Genomic DNA, 14,164 nt, shown 5'->3' with positions numbered 1-14,164 from the left:
GTGGCAAAATGGCTTAAGGACAACAAAGTCAAGGTATTGGAGTGGCCATCACAAAGCCCTGAACTCAATCCCATAGAAAACTTGTGGCCAGAACTGAAAAGGTGTGTTCGAGCAAGGAGGCCTACAAACCTGACTCAGTAACACCAGCTCTGTCAGGAGGAATGGGCCAAAATTCACCCAACTTATTGTGGCAAGCTTGTGGAAGACCCAAGTTAAACAATTTAAAGGCAATGCTACCAAATACTAATTGAGTGTATGTAAACTTCTGACCCACTGGGAATGTGATGAAAGAAATAAAAGCTTAAATAAATCATTGTCTCTGCTATTATTCTGACATTTCACATTCTTAAAATAAAGTGGTGATCCTAACTGACCTAAGACATTTTTACTAGGATTAAATGTCAGGAATTGTGAAACTGAGTTTAAATTTATTTGGCTAAGGTGTATGTAAACTTCCGACTTCATCTGTATGTTTTTATTACTTTTATTATTATTTAATTTATGTTTTTATTTGATATTAGTTTCCATATTATTCGTGTTACTAAGTATTGCTTGTTTGTTTTTGTTTTTTTCAGTTGCACACTCTAGAAAACGAGATGGTGCATCTAAAGAGATTTCATCCTGCAAAATAAAATACAAATCTTAAAACAATCCCATTGGCAGTGAATACAGCTGTATACAGTCTTTCTGGGTAAGTCTTTATACAATTCTTCAAATTCTGTGAAGTTTGTTGTTGATCATTGCTAGACAGCCATTTTCAAATCTTGCCATAGATTTTCAAGCCGATTTAAGTCAATACTGTAACTAGGCCACTTAAGAACATTCAATGTCATCTTGGTAAGCGACTTCTGTGTATATTAGGCCTTCTGTTTTCGGTTATTGTCCTGCTGAAAGGTGAATTGGTCTCCTAGTGTTGTAAAGCCAATTGAGCCGATAGGATTTTGCCTGTGCTTAGCTCTATCTAATTTATTAGTATAAAAAACGCTCTAATACTTGCCAATGACAATCATACCCATAACATGATGTAGCCACCACCATGCTTGCAAATATGAAGATTGATACTCAGTGACGTGCTGTGTTGGATTTGCCCTCAAAATAACGCTTTGTATTCAGGACATACATTTCATTTCTTTGCCACATTTTCTGAAGTTTTGCTTTAGTACCTTATTGCAAACAGGATGAATGCTTTGAAATATTTGTATTCTGTACAGGCTACCTTCTTTCCACTCTGTCCTTTAGGTTAGTATTGTGGAGTAACTACAATGTTTTACTCATATCACAGCCATTAAACTCTGTAACTGTTTTGAAGTCCCAATTGACCTCATGGTGAAATCCCTGTGCGGTTTTCTTCCTCTCAAGCAACTGAGTCAGGAAAGTCGCCTGTATCTTTGTAGTGACCGGGTGTATTGATACATCATTCAAAGTGTAATTAATAACTTCACCATGCTCAAAGGGATATTCAATGTCTGCTCTTTTTATTTGTACCCATAGATGAGGTAGTCATAAAAAAAATCATGCTAAAGACTATTATTGCACACAGAGTGAGTCCATGGCACTTATTATTTGACTTGTTAAGCAAAGATTTACTGCTGATATTATTTAGTCTTGCCATAACAAAGGGCTTGAATACTTATTGACTCAAGACATTTCAGCTTTATATTTTTAATGAATTTGTAAACATTTCTTAAAACATAATTCCACTTTGACATTATGGGGTATTGTGTTTAAGGTTTAACGTTTAACACAAGACGTTTTGGAAAAAGTCAAGGGGTTCTGAATGCATTGTACATAATGATGACTTTTGCTCTGTTTACAAAAAAAAGAATGTGTTTGTCACACAGTCTACTTCAAAGCTTTTGGACATCTTTAAAGAGAATACATGTCTATAATGTTAAGATTCATATGTAGACCATTTTTTGACAAGGACATATTGCTTTGTACATTTTCAACTTGTATGCGCCTTCAATAAGCTGGAAAACTGCATGTACCTGTTTGTGGTTTCATATTTATTTTCATTATATGGAAATGTCTTTGTTATCCCTCCAAAGGTTTCAGTTGGGTATTCTTCCATGTATTCATGAGAAAATGCACAGCAAGTTATTTTCCTCCACCCTCACTGCCAAGTTAATTTGGGCTCTGTCCATATCTGCTGATGATCAACATTTTCCCTTTATTTGTAAAATCTCCATGGGTAAACAGGATTAGTTTAACAGGGAGATGGATTATCAAGCTCTATTAAATGCTTCCCACACAATTACATGTACATTTCACAATGTTATCCTCCACATTTTTCATGTAAACCAGTGAAGGCTTGTGTTTTCAGTGGATGCCAAGTTCATTGACGGGCTTATGTGTTTGAATGGAAACATGTTTGTATGTCAGAATTGTGTAGGCGGGTGCTATCACCAGACTGTTAAAAAATGACCAATGAGAATAGATTGGTCAATGATTTTCATTCTCAACACAGTAGTTTTTAACAGCTTGCGGTTGAACTTACTTACCATAATCTAACAGCTAAACAAATTGCTGTGTCTTCATTGAATGTCCCCTGTCTGGCCAGTACAGTGTTGAAAAATGATAAATACATTTTATATTATGACGGCATACAAAACATATTTTTTCATTAACACATCCCACTTTATCATAGGGAACTTTTGACAGTGAAAGCCTGTGCAGCAGATTTCTGTGTAACTCCAGCTAAGTGCAGAACATACTTGTCTTACACATTGCTAGCTCGCCGCCCTGTTAATTCCACTCGCTCAGGCATATGTTGTCAGGGCCGATGCAATCCTCTGAGCAGTAAGTGATGTTTCTTGTTGGGGTTGGCTGTGCTGTCACGGCCCATTCGTCTCCATTCAGCCTGGGCCCTCGGGTAGCTTCCTTCCCCAGCGAGGGCTGCAGTGTGGCGGGCTGAGGTGATGGATCTGTGGGGTTGGGTCTTATACACTGATTTAGACCTTGCACGTTGATGTATGCCCATAAGAGCCTGTGCTGCCAGTGTTTGCCTGAAGCTTTGTGGAAAAGTGTTGACCTCGGAGGCGAGCCCAGACTTGGTGTTAGCGTCCCGTCGACGAGGGTGTCCCTGGCAGATGGATCTGAACAAGGGTATGACGTTGTCGTTAGGAATCCGTGAGATGTTTTTAATTTGTACTTTGTGCTCAGGCTGCCGGCTGGCTGTGAAACCAAGGTAAAAGCTGACAGACTGCACAGTTTTTCCAAGGACTGTTGTCTGGAACGGCTATGAAGTAACAAAACAAATGGGATGGTATATTGCTACCTCAACCATAGCTGCATTAGCAGTAGAAAGAAAACACTGCCAGTGAATGCTGTGTTGCCTGGATGGGATAGTTGGAGCAGCAGATGCTTAGTCATAAAGAGAGCTGCATGATTTTGTCAGCAATGTGAGCTTGAAGAGACATGAGTAGTTTTAGGCTATTACGAAATCATTTAAGGTGCTGAATAAGGCTTTAACTGCAAGAGAGCAATACAATCTTCCAATTCTTAACATGTTAGCTACCTTTGATTGGCCGACACATCATATTGCTGCATCGACAGTGACACTAGCAGACAGCCCCTGCTAAAGGAGGGTCTGTTTTTTTTCTCCAAGTCAAATAAATTTTTATTTATCAAATGCGCCGAAACACTTACTTACGAGCTGTTAACCAACAACGCAGTTTTAAGAAAATTTGAGTTAAACAAACTAAAGTTGAAAAAGGAACACAATAAAATAACAATAATTAGGCTATAGACAGGGGGTACCAAGTCAATGTGCGGGGGTACATGTAAGTCGAGGTCATTGAGGTAATATGTACACTACCGTTCAAAAGATTGGGGTCACCTATAAATGTCCTTGTTTTTGAAAGAAAAACACATTTTTTGTCCATTAAAATAACATAAAATTGATCAGAAATACAGTGTAGACATGGTTGATGTTGTTAATGACTATTGTAGCTGGAAACGGCAGATTGTTTATGGAAAATCTACATGGGCGTACGGAGCCCCATTATCAGCAACCATCACTCCTGTGTTCCAATGGCACGTTGTGTTAGCTAATCCAAGTTTATCATTTTAAAAGGCTAATTGATTATTAGAAAACCCTTTTGCGATTATGTTAGCACAGCTGAAAACTGTTGTTCTGATTATATAGAACCAATAAAACTGGCCTTCTTTAGACTAGTTGTTTATTTGGAGCATCAGCATTTGTGGGTTCGATTGCAGGCTCAAAATGGCCAGAAATGAAGACCTTTCTTCTGAAACTCGTCAGTCTATTCTTGTTCCATGAAAAAAAACTGCCAGTTGAAGGACTTGTGAGGCATCTGTTTCTCAAACTAGACACTCTAATGTACTTGTCCTCTTGCTCAGTTGTGCACCGGGGACTCCCACTCCCCTTTCCATTTTTCATGGAATAGCCTTCATTTCTCAGAACAAGAATAGACTGACGAGTTTCAGAAGAAAGGTCTTCGTTTCTGGCAATTTTGAGCCTGTAATCGAACCCACAAATGCTGATGCACCAAATAAACAACTAGTCTAAAGAAGGCCAGTTTTATTGCTTTAATCAGAAAAACAGTTTTCAGCTGTGCTAACATAATTGCTAAAGGGTTTCCTAATGATCAATTAGCCTTTTTAAATGATAAACTTGGATTAGCTAACACAACGTGCCATTGGAACACAGGAGTGACGGTTGCTGATAATGAGCCTCTGTACGCCTATGTAGATATTCCATAAAAAATCTGCCGTTTCCAGCTACAATAGTAATTTACAACATGAACAATGTCTACACTTCCTTTCTGATCCATTTGATGTTATTTTAATGGACAAAAAAATTAGCTTTTCTTTCAAAAACAAGGACATTTGTAAGTGACCCCAAACTTTTGAACGGTAGTGTACATGTATGTAGGGTAAAGTGACAGTGCATAGATAATAAACAGTGAGTAGCACCAGCGTAAAAAAAAGGAGTCAATGCACGTGGTCTAGGTAGCCATCTACTAATTGTTCAGCAGTCTTATGGCTTGGGGGTAGAAGCTTTTAAGGAGCATTTTGGACCTAGACTTGGTGCTCCGGTACCTCTAGCCGTGAGGTAGCAGAGAGAACAGTCTATGACTTGGGTGGCTGGAGTCTTTGACAATTTTTAGGGCACACTCTTCATTCGTTGTGTGTGTGTGTGTATGTGTGCATATGTACGCGCGTGTGTGTGTGCAGGTGTGCATGTGTCTAGCCTCTGTGTTTCATTCCGATGACATACCACAGTAGAGACTGCATTACCAATCCTCAAATCAATGCTCATTGAGTTTGTCTGGGATAGAGTGCCAAATGGAAATATCATATTACACAGAGAGAGGTGGACAAAGAGAGAGACATACACTCATGCAGTTGGTCTCTAGATTGTATTATCCCAATGCAGATAATGACCACTCATGCTACTTCTTCCCCACATTGCTAATCCATGTAATAGAGGATCTGAAGTCAAGCTAAAATACTGCTGGCTCTGTAAAAACGATCCCACGTTTCTCTTTCGGAATGTTGTAAGAGCTCAATCCACATTGTCCAAACCAATAATGCAAAGTGATTGAGTAATGAAAAATGTGTTAATACATCACCCTGTACTTAGTTCAAAACAGTACTAAAAGTACAAGTTAATATTAAGCAACACATTTAAGAAGCAGTGGAATATACTGTATATCCTAACACAACACAACATACCCACTGGAGATTTCGGCATTGGGCCATGGATCTTTTGAAATGATAACTCAATGGCGTATGGATTTCCACTGTATTCATGCATCTCTCGGAAGCGGTCGTGAAAAATGTTGCATGTACGCAGCTTACATTCTATAGATTCAATGAAAAAGCACACTCCATTATGCCCTAGCCTGAGGTACCTTGTTAGTTATGTGCTAAACTATGGGGTGTGGGAACCATGCTAATGAAGTCTCTCTCTGACTGTTACTTTAGCTATATATGTTGAGAAGGGACTAGAATCTCACTGTGTTTCTCCGAAGCTCCCTACAGCTTCTCTGTAGCCCCCGGCAAGCATTTTGATGCTTACTTTTTGTTTTGGTTCTGCCAATTTACCTGTTATATTTTTGCACATTGTTGACAACAAGTCTCCTTCCTCCTTTTCCAAAACAGATTACATATGTTAAATTCAATTGTTCACCCAGTCATTACCCACAATGATAGACAGAAACACAGTAAGTGTTCGGAGCATTTGATTACTCTATAACGTTACACCTCCGTCCTCCACCATTTCCCCCTTGACTTGATTCGATAGGGGCACAATGTGGTCCGCCAAGCTCTCTCATGTCATCCGTCAATATATTCCATCACTCTGAATGGATCAGACTCAGCAGGCTGACAAGGAAGCTTCCATGATAGCTCTCAAATTGGCACGTTGACCTTCTATATCATGTTGACATTTTATATCCCGTGACATACAGTATGTGTTGAATGATTCACTCCTCTTTTAATCTCCTCCCCCGTTCTTATTGTCAACGGTGGACAGTACAGCAGCACGGCAGGAAGGAGCCTGGTAATGAATGCAATCAGAAAGAGGCAGAGTTGCTAGGCAGTTACTCATCCTTTTCTGGAGGGGGAAAAGGCATATTAATATGCATGTAGGATAGGAGGTTGTGCAGGGAAATATGAAGGATGGGTTGTTAATTGAAGACAGTATAAAGAGAGAAAAGCCGCTTCTCCACATTCAATCAACAGTTCCTGATGGAGCAGAATGGAATTTGGAATTAATTCCTGTCACTTTTGAATTAATTCCTGTCAACCATCTTTGAAACCTTCTACCATTTTCAAATTGCACGTTCAACAAGGTGTTATGAAATTCTACAGTTTCTTGTATAAAATAATAATGTTGAACTTTGCCAGGGCTATCATTCGTTTGAGCAGGCTGTGTGAAGTCTTTATTTAAATAAAAAATAAATGTCCTTTGTATCAGAGTTAAATTGAATCATAGCAGTTATGCCCCTCAGGATAAGTCGGTTGAAAATATTTTACTTCACGATAATAGTCACATATGACAGATTCTTGAAATCTATCTGAAGTCATATGATGTGTTAAATTAACCACACAGGTTTTTGTGTTATAGAAATATGTCAAAACTATAGTTTTGAGCGTGTATCATGCAACAATCCATCAAAGCAGTATATATGTAGAACTTCAGCATGAAAAAATGGACACTTTGGGAGGGTAAGCATTTTCATCTGACTGTACTAATGACATGCTCACTGGTCAGCTGTTGAGTGGGAGGCTGGGTAGTACCACTCACACCAGCAGAGGGAGGACCTCTTGGCCAGAGGATACAGAGTTCTGGGAGATTGGTATCAAGAACAGCCCACCCACCTCTCCCCTATCATGTTACTGACACAATACCATGACACATCGACGTACTGTTTTTCAGAATGATCATGTGCTGCTATTTGTTATGACGAGCCACCAATTATTCTGTTGACTTCAGTACTGTAGGTATTATTAAACTAGGATATTTTAGAAAACAATGCCAACATTGTGTTGCTTAATCCTCCAATATCCTAAACATGGGGGCTTACGTGGCCAACCTACGCAAGGGGCATGTATTACTATAAATATTGCCTGATAAAATCATGTTGGAATTCAAGGCGCCAGAGAGACTTGTAAAGGAAACCAAACTAATGTGTGATTCAAAATGGAATTTTATTTCCCTCTGCCCTCTGTTATGGGTGTTCTCTGCTATGTGATACTTCAGTGATTAAGAATGAACATGATTGAGGATGATTGTACTCACAGCATTTTTAAATGTGATGCACATTCAATCTGTCTGGTTGTGTACAGACAGAGCATTACATCAGGCGGAAACATTCCGCCCACCTCCTTTTCTGATGTTAAATATTGTCCGTGTATTTTATACCACATATCATGACTAACATCACTAGTGAAATAAGGTATGAGTGTCACTGTTGATTGTGATGATATCTGTGAGCCATGATTTTGTCTATATGCCTCCTTGTGGGTTTTGTTTCATATCCATGTCAGGGGATAAAACCCAATGCAGCTGTCCATCTTTAATGTTGAAGTCAAATATTTTTGAGTCAGAAGGACATATGTAAGCAGAAGAAAGGAAGTGCATTGAATTCCATCCATTATACATCACTTCCCCTGCCCACCTCAGGTGCCCACATGCCTACCGTGCCATCTATCTTAGAATCCTACCCACTCTCAATCTGTTCAGCTGTAACTACGCACCAAAACCGAGGAAAAATAAAGAAGTCATTATTTTGGGTGTTGGACACGCCATCGTCTGTTACCAAGGCATGCAGAGTGAGTGTTTTTACCTGGAAACGAGTTGTTTGCATGGCTGGGATTGTGTATGCTTGTGAGGTGCCTCAGCCACCGGCTGGCCTAATGTCCTATGACCGAGCGGTAAAGGGGGAAGACTTTTTTAATATCTCTTCGAGCTGCTGCCTGAAACAGGCTGACAGGTCCAATTACAGAGCACAGCTCCACATTGACTGCTCAGTGGACAAATACAACCTCCACATATCCCCAAGGATAAGACATCCTTGGCCAAACAGAGGTAAAGAAGAAAAACAAAATTATGTCTGACTGATACGCCTCTTAAATCAGCCTGATACAATGCAGCAATCAAACGACATTTCTGATTATGCCCTTTCTTCCTCCTCCTGTCCTCAAATATTTCCATTTATCAAAATGGTTCCTATCAGCTACAATATAAATGTTCCCCCCTCCCAACGCCCTTTCATGATTTGGAAGGTGATGCAGGAAATGCATCGCCGGTAGGTCAAGTTGATAGATGAAGTATTCCTGTTTGTATCTGATATTTGCCCTAGAGAAAGTGATCAGACAAATGTGTGAAGTGATAAGACAGCCAACTACAGATGTAGGATCTTAATTTGATCACTCTTTTGTTGCTGATAATTTTCTGCACGGCAGGAAATGCAAACGTGTAGTGTATTCAAGGTATAAAAAGGCTTCTAAAGTTCGTAGTTTCCACTTTAAAATGTCAGACTTGATTTTCCATAACGGAAAAATGTATCAACCCCTACAAAAGGTTTCCATTAATTATATTCCACATAATAATTTGTATTTCCTGTTGCTGCAGGATTATTGCCCTGCTGTAGCAAACTGTCTCAAATTAAGATCCTACATCTGTATAAGCCAGCCAACTAAGTATAGTCATTTGAGATGAGATGGAGATGGAGTTGGGGTCAGTGAGTTAGAAGGTTCATCCATAGTGGCCCCCCGCCTTTTCTCTGACTCATTGTCAACCTCTTCATGCAGTCCATCCCCATCTGTTTCCACATCTGTTCACTGCCAGGGAATAAAAAGGTGATTTTTAATTCACAGGCTCATGTTTTTAGACGCTCCATAACCAATTTGTAACTGAAACAACAGCAGAACTGTTAATATATTCAAATCTTATATCTTTCTTTAAAAAATATAATTAAATTCCCTTGCTTTCCTTCTTCAATTCCAGCATTTTATTAAAGAGATAAGGTTACATTGAGTGCTTTGTAACAATTTGTGTTGGGAAAACTTTGTCTAAACTATAATTCAATTAAATAGTCATGAATGAGTATGATGTTCCTTTTTACCTCTTGAATATAGTCTTAAAGGGGATGGTATCAGAAAATCTACGCAAAAGGCAATCTCAAGACACACTGTAGACTTGACAGATGATGGTCTGAACAAGCCTGTCTATTATGGTTTACAGATTCATCTTTATCTGCCTCTGACTAAGACTAGAGACGTTTTAGGCCAGACAGTGGAGTGAATATTATGTTGCAGTAAACAGAGCAAAAAAAGCCAGGTGCTGCAAAGTAGCTGTATGTTTTTCAGAAAACTATGTTTGTAGTGCATTCGGAAAGTATTCAGACCTCCTGACTTTTTCCACATTTTGTTACGTTACAGCCAAATTCTAAAATTGATTAAACATTTTTTTCCTCATTAATCTACACACAATACTGTCACACCCTGATCTGTTTCACCTGTCCTCGTTATTGTCTCCACCCCCTCCAGGTGTCGCTTGTTTTCCCCAGTGTATTTATCCCTGTGTTTCTTGTCTCTCTGTGCCAGTTCGTCTTGTATGTTCCAAGTCAACAAGGGTTTTTTCCCATTCTCCTGCCTTTGCTATTCTCCTTTTTCTAGTCCTCCAGGTTTGACCCTTGCCTGTTTCTGGACTCTCTACCCGCCTGCCTGACCATTCTGCCTGCCTTCACCTTGAGCCTGCCTGTCACTCTGTACCTCCTGGACTCTGAACTGGTTTTGACCTTTTGCCTCCTTTTTTGGATTATTAAACATTTAAGACTCCAACCATCTGCCTCCTGTGTCTGCATCTGGGTCTCGCCTTGTGTTATGCAAAAACAGGTTTGTACAAATTTTTACAAGTGTGTGTGTGTATATATGTATATATATATATTTGAAATATCACATTTACTGTACATACAGTAAGTTTTCCGAACCTTTACTCAGTACTTTGTTGAAGCACCTTTGGCAGTGATTACAGCCTCGAGTCTTCTTGGGTATGACTCTACAAGCTTGTGTAGTTTTCACATTCTTCTCTGCAGATCCTCTCAAGCTCTCTCAGGTTGGATGGGGAGCGACAAAGCACAGCTATTTTCAGGTCTCTCCAGAGATGTTCGATCGGGTTCAAGTCCTAGCTCTGGCTGGGCCACTCAAGGACATTCAGAGACTTGTCCTGAAGCCACTCCTGCTTTGTCTTGGCTGTGTTCTTAGGGTCATTGTCCTGTTGGAAGGGGAACCTTCGCCCCAGTCTGAGGTCTTCAGCGCTCTGGAGCATGTTTTCATCAAGGATCTCTCTTTACCTTGCTCTGTTCATCTTCCCCTCAATCCTGACTAGTCTCCCAGTCCCTCCTACTGAAAAACATCCTCACAGCACGATACTTCCACCACCATGCTTCACCGTAGGGATGGTGCAAGGTTTCCTCCAGACATGATGCTTGGCATTCAGGCCAAAGATTTCATTGCTGGTTTCATCAGACCAGAGAATCTTGTTTCGCATGGTCGGAAAGTCTTTAGTTGCCTTTTGCCAAACTCCAAGTGGGCTGTCATGTGCCTTTTACTCAGGAGTGGCTTCCGTTTGGCCACTCTACCGTAAAGGCCTGATTGGTGGAGTACTGCAGAGATGGTGGTCCTTCTGGAAGGTTCTTACATCTCCACAGAGGAACTCTGGAGCTCTGTCAGTGACCATCAGGTTATTGGTCACCTCCCTGACCAAGGACCTTCTGCCCTAATTGCTCAGTTTGACCAGCTCTAGGAAGAGTCTTGGTGGTTCCAAACTTCTTCCATTTAAGAATGATGGAGGCCACGGTGTTCTTGGGGACCTTCAATTCTGCAGAAATGTTTTGCTACCCTTCCCCAGATCTGTGGCTCGACACTATCCTGTCTCAGAGCTCTACGGACAGTTCCTTCAACCTCATGTCTTGGTTTTTGCTCTGACATGCACTGTCAACTGTGGGGCCTTATATAGACAGTTGTGTGCCTTTCCAAATCATGTCCAATCAATTGGATTTACCACAAGTGGACTCAAGGATGATCAATGGAAACAGAATGCACTTGATCTCAATTTCGAGTCTCATAGCAAAGGGTCTGAATACTTATGTAAATAAGGTATTCTGTTTTTATTTTTTATAAATAAGCTAAACATTTCAAAAAAACTTTTTTCAGTTAGTCATAATGGGGTATTTAGAATACGTCTGTAACGTAACAGAATGTGAAAAAAGTCAAGGGGTCTGAATACTTTCTGAATGCCCTGTATGTTATTGTGCATTCTATATCCAATCCCCAGCCATCCTCTCAATGACTATGCTAAAGTATGCCCTCAGAACCCCAAACCACTGGTGAATGACCATTACGCTATTGGTTGCTAAATGCAATCCAGATAAAAGCTAACAGACAATTATCAGCAAAACTCCTTACTCATCATATGATTACTCCCCATCAACCCCAGGATAATTCATGTGATATGTAATACATTTTCTGAAAGACTATTTTTGCCCAACAAAATCCATTAAGACGTTGGATGGAGATAAAATATTGGATGATGCTATGAGCCCACTAGCCTGTCAAGCCCATTAGCCTGCTGTTAGCTCCCTGGTTCCCATAAAAAACCCAAGCATGGGATGACTGACTCTGGCTACGTCCCGGTCTCCTTCAGGAATGAATTGACCTTCGACCTTTCCCTTTTCCACGTCACAGTGAAACGATTGGCCTGTGTCAGCATCACTGAGCATTCAGGCACCAAGTTTCATGTTTTTATTGTCATGTGCACTTACAGTGATGCCTTTCTTGCTTGCTCTTTCCCAACAATGCAGTAGTATTGTACATTAAAAGTCAAGTAGAACAAAAACACAATAAATAGAAATAAGAAGAACACGAGAAAGTAAGTAAGCTATTTACAGGGTCAGTTCCAGGGTCAGTGCTAATACCATATTTACAATGTGCAGGGATACTGGAGTGGTAGGGTTAGATATGTATAGGGGCAAGTTGATTAGGCATCAGGATATATGATAAACAGAGTAGCAGCAGTGTATAAGACAATTGAATGTGAGCGTGTGTGCTTGTGTAGAGCAGGGATGAAAGTAAGCCAGTACGGTTCAGCAAAATATATTGTTGGGGTACGCTGTAGGCTACATGTAAAACATGAACCTATCACAATTAATAACACAAAAAGTCAAGAAAACTATAGTTTTGTCACGCCTGCTCTCGCCAGGCTGCCCTTCATTACGCACACCTGTAACCATCATTACGTGCACAGCACTCAGTGGACTCACCTGGACTCCTTCTCCTTGTTGATTGCCCCATCTATATCTGTCTGTTCCTTCATTGGCTCTCCAGGTCAGAATTAATGTTATGTTTTTCATGTCCAGACGCAGTCCTGTCTTGTTTCATGTATGTTTATTAATTAAATGTTCACTCCCTGTACTTCTCATCACCAAGCGTCTGTTGTTACAGAATGCTGACACCCCAATATGAAGCATCAGGGAGTTTTTGTTTTTTGTTGGTGACGTCGGGTCCAGGTGCCACTGCCGATGGAACCGGGGGTGCCTCAGCTGGCTCATCAGACTTCCACGCCTTAACTGGCTCGAGAAGTTTCCTTGCATCGGTTGGCTTGGCAGACTCCCATCCCACGTCATGCCTCAGCCGGCTCGTCGGCCTCCCACACCTCAGCGGGATTGTCGGGCTCCCACGCCGCATCCGGATCGTCGGGCTCCCACGCCTCTGTCGGCTTGTCCAGTGCCCATGCCTCGGCCGGCCTGCCAGGCTGGCCTTCATTACGCACACCTGTCACCATCATTACGCGCATCAGCACTCATTGGACTCACCTGGACTACTTCACCTTGTAGATTGCCCCATCTATATGTCTGTTCTTCCGTTGGTTCCCCGTATCAGCATTAATGCCGTTATGTTTTCATGTCCAGACGCTATCCTGTCCTTGCTTCTCTGTCACGCCCTGGCCTTAGTATTCTTTGTTTTCTTTATTATTTTAGTTAGGTCAGGGTGTGACATGGGGAATGTATGTGTTTTTGTATTGTCTAGGGGTTTTGTATGGTATATGGGTCAGTGTCTTGTCTAGGTGTTTGTATGTCTATGGCTGCCTAGATTGGTTCTCAATTAGAGGCAGCTGTGGTTCATTGTCTCTAGTTGAGAGCCATATTTAAGGCAGCCATAGGCATTGGGGTTTTGTGGGTAATTGTCTATGTTGAACGTTTGTTGCTTGTCTTTGCACTTACGTCATTTAGCTTCACGGTCGTTTGTTGTTTTGTTTAGTTTGTATTTAGTGTTTGTTTCGTGTTTTTCCCTTCTCTGAATAAAAGAGAATGTATTTTGCACACGCTGCGCCTTGGTCCTCTCTCTCACCCATAGACGATCGTGACATTCTCGTCTACCAGTGTTGATCCTTACAAGTTTATTTCAGCATTATTTAACATTGCCGCATGTCAGACACATTAAAAATGAGCGACTTAACTTGAAACCGGGTGGTATTTGTTCCAAATTACGTTGTGGTTCAATAAGAGCACTTACATTTTTCCAAGGTGGAGATGATCAAGACGAGGCGGAGATGAGTGTGCGAAACCGAGGCGTGCAATTCATTCTAAAAGTGTAGGCCTAATGACAATCGGAGAATGTCACTACAATA

The 14,164-nt window shown here is 40.8% G+C and overlaps 1 pseudogene; it reads right to left on the bottom strand.

Annotated features, from left to right (window-relative positions):
* Positions 1-13,318, bottom strand: part of LOC120029149 — a 105,930-nt pseudogene extending 92,612 nt beyond the window's left edge.
* Between the last annotated feature and the right edge of the window lie 846 nt (positions 13,319-14,164).

The sequence above is a fragment of the Salvelinus namaycush genome, chromosome 34, assembly GCF_016432855.1.
Source record: "Salvelinus namaycush isolate Seneca chromosome 34, SaNama_1.0, whole genome shotgun sequence".
Taxonomy (NCBI): domain Eukaryota; kingdom Metazoa; phylum Chordata; class Actinopteri; order Salmoniformes; family Salmonidae; genus Salvelinus; species Salvelinus namaycush.
This window is presented reverse-complemented; position numbering and strand designations above follow the sequence as displayed.